This window comes from Furipterus horrens, unplaced genomic scaffold (genome assembly GCF_987537825.1).
Source record: "Furipterus horrens unplaced genomic scaffold, mFurHor1.1.pri manual_scaffold_2, whole genome shotgun sequence".
NCBI lineage: Eukaryota > Metazoa > Chordata > Mammalia > Chiroptera > Furipteridae > Furipterus > Furipterus horrens.
This window is the reverse complement of record NW_028327172.1, coordinates 9,117,471-9,122,954: the sequence shown is the minus strand read 5'-3', so window position 1 is coordinate 9,122,954 and position 5,484 is coordinate 9,117,471. Positions and strand designations below refer to the sequence as shown.

The 5,484-nt window shown below is 48.2% G+C and overlaps 1 long non-coding RNA gene across 2 annotated transcripts; it reads right to left on the bottom strand.

Moving 5' to 3' along the window:
• Positions 1-1,987: 1,987 nt before the first annotated feature.
• On the bottom strand, positions 1,988-5,231 carry LOC150017738 (uncharacterized). 2 transcript variants are annotated; one of them, XR_016509173.1, is made up of 3 exons: positions 4,678-5,231; positions 2,420-2,673; positions 1,988-2,090 (listed from the first exon to the last, which is right to left on the bottom strand). It is a non-coding gene; the product is annotated as an uncharacterized LOC150017738 (long non-coding RNA). The 2 variants fall into 2 exon arrangements; XR_016509172.1 differs by having other exon boundaries at positions 2,483-2,631.
• Between the last annotated feature and the right edge of the window lie 253 nt (positions 5,232-5,484).

Genomic DNA, 5,484 nt, shown 5'->3' with positions numbered 1-5,484 from the left:
AGGAATCTTCCCTTGACACAGAAGGATTCATTTCTTTTATCCCACTGAAAGCCTCAATTCAGGAATATGGGCAGCACCAGAATGGATCCCACTGGACTGTCTCTGACAGTGAACTTGTGCTTTTGTAGGGCACAGGGAAGAGACAGTAGGTTAAAGGAACAGTTTCTTCCTTCTTTACCCTGAAGGAGCTTATTTCCATACACACACACACTTTTTCTTGGCACCTGATCTCATCTAAACTTAGTCCAAATCTTCACCTCCCTCTGTCCCAAACTCATGTGTTATAGGGCTTTTGTGAATCCCCTTTTGAGCATGCTCACTGACCTCCCAAAAAATATTCATGAGAAATATATCTGAGGTAAAACTTTTCATCTCAGGCCAGATGAGCCAACCTTATGCACAAACACTGAACTGTTTAGTTGTTGCAAAAATATACTGAAAAGGAGTTAATGCTTCTTCTATGTTGTTGGTACGTGCCATTATTATGTCGGCTCTGACTCCTGATGACCAAATGAATGAGTGGTGTCCACTCACTCAATGGCTATACAATAGGACTATACAACATGCTTGTAGAGTCATAGATTATCCCCAGAAAGGTTAAGTGTCTAGAAAAGGTAGTGAAATTAATTTATTTTCCCTGTGTATGGAATTTTTTCTAGTACTCATAGATGAACTTAAATTAGGATAAGGGGACAGAAGATGACAGAGGGGGAGAAGGTACTATGTCACAGAAAGTGGTCAGGGAAGACCTTGGCATAAACTTGTTACTTGACAGAGGCCTGAATAAAGCAGAGGGTCAGCCACATTCCTGTGGCTGAGGGTCCCAGACTGAGGCGCTCTCCAGGAAATGACCAAGATGATCACTGGGGCAAACAAAGAAAATACTTGAAACTCCATTAATATTTTTTATCTGAAAATAAGAAATGAAGTGTGTCTGACATATACTACAGTATATTAATTTTAAAAGAAAAAATACGTAATTTAAATAAGGATATATGGGGTGGAACACCCCATGTATTTGTTAAAAACTGTAGGGGCGGGAAATGAAAAATTCAGAGATTACTACTGTCTAAGGCAATGATCTTTTGAAAGGCAAGGGTGGATTTTATCTACGTCTGAATCGTCAGACCCCATCATATTATCTGGAAAAAAAAGATAGGCATGACTATCTGGTATATTTTCTTCTTAATCTCCTCTACAGCAGAGTCCCTATTCTTCTGTATTTTTGATAGCCACTGGACCCATGCCTTGCAAATAGGTCCCCCATGATGAACAGGTGATGGCTGGAGGAAAGGAAAGCTGAGCGGAAAGCAGTGATTCACCCGGCCTGCAGAATGAAAACGCCGCGAGGGCAGCCTCGCACGATCAAGGGCTCCGGGCTTTGGCGCCTGACATGCGTTAAAAATCACCCAATCACTGCCCTTGGACAACTGCTTTGCCTTGTTTCCTAATCCGTAAAACAGAACGCGATCGCAGATAAAATGAGACAATCCGACGGAGCACAATGCCTGGCACTTGGGGGACCCCCTCCCACAATGATCTCCCCCTCTACTCAGCGCCAGAAATGACAGTCCCCCGGCTGGCTTTGTCCCGCAGAGACTTTTACAAAAACTCCAAGGGCCCAGAGTGAAGACAGGTTTGCCCAGAGACAGGTGAGGAGGCCTTAACTGAGAGGAGGGTAAATTGGGAGCCGGGGGGTGGGGGGGTGGGGATACATGGGGTATAGCAACTTCGGACTAACGCGCACCTTCCGGGAGCACAAGCCGCAGCACCTCTCACCCCCACTTCTCCATTCCGTGTCCACAGAGGCAGTCGCCGAAAGGGGCGGGGAAGCTCAAGGGCACCAGAATAGCGGTGTGGGCAAACTGACCCCGTGCTGCCATTGACCACCAGGAGTGTCAATCCTCACGCCTCTTTTCCGCCCGCCTCTTTGTCGCGCCCAGTTCTAGCGGGCTTATCCTCTAGCGCCATCTTCAGGCCAACTCGAGAACGCCAGCCGTCCCTAAGAAGCTTTTGGCCACAGCGAAGGCCCGCCCGCCCAGGCGTGGTTTTTAGAGGCTCTGTTCCCCAGTGCTAGGGCGTCCTTGGAGCTGCAAATAAGAGAACAGAGGCACTAAGGGAGGGCCATGGAGGGCTGCGTGGGGGCAGCGGGAAGCAGCACTGGACGGGAGCAGGGGCAAGAAGTGGGCTGCGGTCTTGGAATCTGATTGGAAAAATGGAGGAGAAAGCAATGCCTGAGGAGTTAAGGTCACCGTGCCTGGCTGCCTGGGTTTAATCCTGGCCCTGCTGATAGCTGTGTATCCTGAAGCCAATTGTTTGATGTCTCTATGGCCACAGTTTCCTTTGAAATGGGGATAACTGTAGTGCCTCCTATGGTTGTTACGAGGATAAAATGAGTAAATACTTGTAATATACTTACAGTTTTTGCCCGATGAAATTAACAATTGGTGTTCAAGATGGTCACGGGCTGCACTGGCCTCACCTCTTGAGAAATATGAGTCCCAGGCCTACGGAATCGGTGTCTGCAGAAGGATCCCAAGACTGCGTTTCAACAAGCTGGCCAGAGGATTCTGCATCATCAGGAACTCTGCAAAGCACTGGTCTGTTTCTCAGGCGGGTATGTTGATGCCCCTGATTGTTAAAAGATGCAGATTACTGGGCCTTACTCCAAACCTATTAAATTTAAGTATATAGAGGTTAAGTCTCAGAATTCATCTTAAAAAAAGAATCAAAACTACCCAAGTACTAAGTTTGAACAAAATTGAACATTGACTCACAAAGGGACAGGCTTCTTTAATTTACAAATAAGGAATGGAGGCCCTCAAGAAGGGAGACATCTTGCTCAAGGTGTCCCTGCAGGGTCTTAATAAACTGACAGGCTCTAAGTTACACTCCTCCTGGACACCCCTGCCTGCTGTTCCAAATAGTCCCATGGCCTAACTCAAGGGCTGACTGTGAAGGTCAGATGAGACCAAAATGTGCCAACTACCAGACACCACTCCAGAGGGAATAGAGGTTGAACTCAAATCTATCCAACTCCAGGACTCAGAACCTGAAATACCTGCAGACCCCTGAAACCCCATAGGACAGGTTTCCCTCTAAGAAATCCTTGATAAAATAAGGCATTCTGGAAAAGGGAGTAAACAGGAGAGGGGATTCTGGGAGACAGTACAATCTCTGGGCCTCTTGTTTTGTCCCGAGTCCTGCCCAGCTGACTCCTGAGTGATTTAGAGTTGGGAAAGACATGCACTGCCCTGGGGTTTCTGAGTCCCACTGTATGAGCACAGAGGGAAAACCACCCAGCTCCCCAGCATCTTGACCCCAGACCACATCCACTCTATAGTAAGTCACCTGCATTTTATTATAAGTGTGACAAAAATACTTTTGGCCAAGTGGCAGATGGTAGGGCAATTTTACTGTTTTCAATCCCAGAAACGGGTAAAGACTACTCATGTGGTTGGGAGAGGTGGGAATGCATCAAATTCAGAGTCAGGGACAAGCCAGTGCCTTTGGATAGTAACCGCTTCATGAACCCCTGGACATCAACATACCGAAAGCAGAATTATTGATACACATACTCACACACACACACACACACACACACACACACACACACACACACTGTTCATAGCATACACAGCAGCCCCTCCCTCAGATGTCCCCGTATGAGTTAATATAATTTTATCTTTTAGTTGTTCAAGTCAAAGCCCCGGAGTCATCAAAGAGCCCTCTTTTTCTCTCATTTCTGGAACATCACATCCATAAACAAACCTAGTGGGCTTGCCCTTTAAAATAAATACAGAATGCCGCCCCTTCCCACAGCTCCCCCATTTTGAAATGCTGGGCAGCTCCTACCAACCTTCCTCTGCGTCCACCCTTCCCCTGCCCCCACAGCTTATTGTCCACACAGTCACCAATAATGGTTTTCAAAATGTAGAACATGTTATATGACTCTCCTGCTTAAAACTGTTTAGAATACATCTCATATTTATAATAAAATGCAGATTTTTACTATGGCCTATAAGGTGCCGATGACATATGCAAGCACTCCTTAAGGTTTGTCTCATCCTGGGGCAAATTTTCTGTCCCCAGAGATGTCAGGCAACTTCCACAGCACCATTGTCTACTGCCTCTTGCCCCTTCTTATTTATTTACATCTGCAAATTCTACAAGGAAAGACAATGGGCAAGGCCCCTTGTACAATAATTTCTTCTGACCACTGTGTGTGTGTCTGTGTGTGTTATACAATCATAATCACATATATACATATATGTGTATATATATTACATATATATATAATCAGTCACTTATACCACTTGAGGATGATTTAAAGAATAAGCAGGATTTGAAAACTATCCTTTTCCCTTTTTTTCTGTTTTCATACTATTTTTACAATTAATGCTCTTAAGGTTTGCTCTCTGCAAACCCCACCCAGCACCTGGAATCTAGGTGGTAATTGTAGTTCTCGGTGTATAATTTGCATTAGGTTAAGTTAGGAAAAGCTTCCCCGGTTATTCCACCAACACCATCAACTTCCACGTAAATATCTATTTTTCTGTGAGTTACAAGAAGAGTTGTCGCCATCATCACCTAGCAATTATATTCTCCCCCTCTTTGAGCAACTTTTCAAACACAGCACCCAATACGGAAGGGATCTGCTCCTATTCAGGTTTTTACATTGCAAGATGTTTTCTCAAGCCCCTGGCGAAGCTTGTCTTTGATCATCCGTTGGGAGGTGCCTGACTCTGGAGTCCTCCATCAGGACCATCAAGTTCTGCGTCTAGTAATGCGCTTCCTGGACACCAGGAGCACGAGGGCTGGCTTCTTCCTCCTGTTCCCAGAGTCTGTTGCCTCGGACAAGTTGGCTCATTTGCCTGCAGGGAAGTGGGGAAGTGAAGTGGGGGTCCCCAGCTCCCAGTAGATCCCACCGCAGGAGCGGGCTGTTTGCTGCCTGCTTGGGAACCATTTGGTCCCTTGGAAGCTGGTGGAGCGCAGGGCACGGATGGACGCCCACGGGACCCACACAGCTGCCTCTGTCGATTCTGGGCCATTTTCCGCAGCGGCCGCCAGGTCGGGCCGAGGATGGTCGTCCCACCGCCGTCGCCCACCCCGCAGCGGCTGCACAGCAGCGCCGGCCGCGCACGAAGCACCCGGGCGCAGCGGTGACAGGCTTTTCGCCCTCCAACTCCTGATGCTGGGCACGCAGTTCACCCTCAGCGCCGCCCCCGCGCCATCACAGCCCGGGAACATCAAGGGTTCCCCCGGCTCCTCCCACACCCGCCCCGCGCTCGACTACAGCGGACCTGGAGCGCGGGGAAGAGATGGAGGGTCGCGATTGCTCATTGTCCCTGAAGGAGGAAGCTGGTTGAGGACCGCGAGTGCGAGCGAGTGGATGGGTGGGACACGGCCTCATAAGGCGGCTGCACTGGCTTGTGGCCAGACCCTGCCTCGTCTCGGGACCCCGCTTCTCCACTCCGCGGCCAG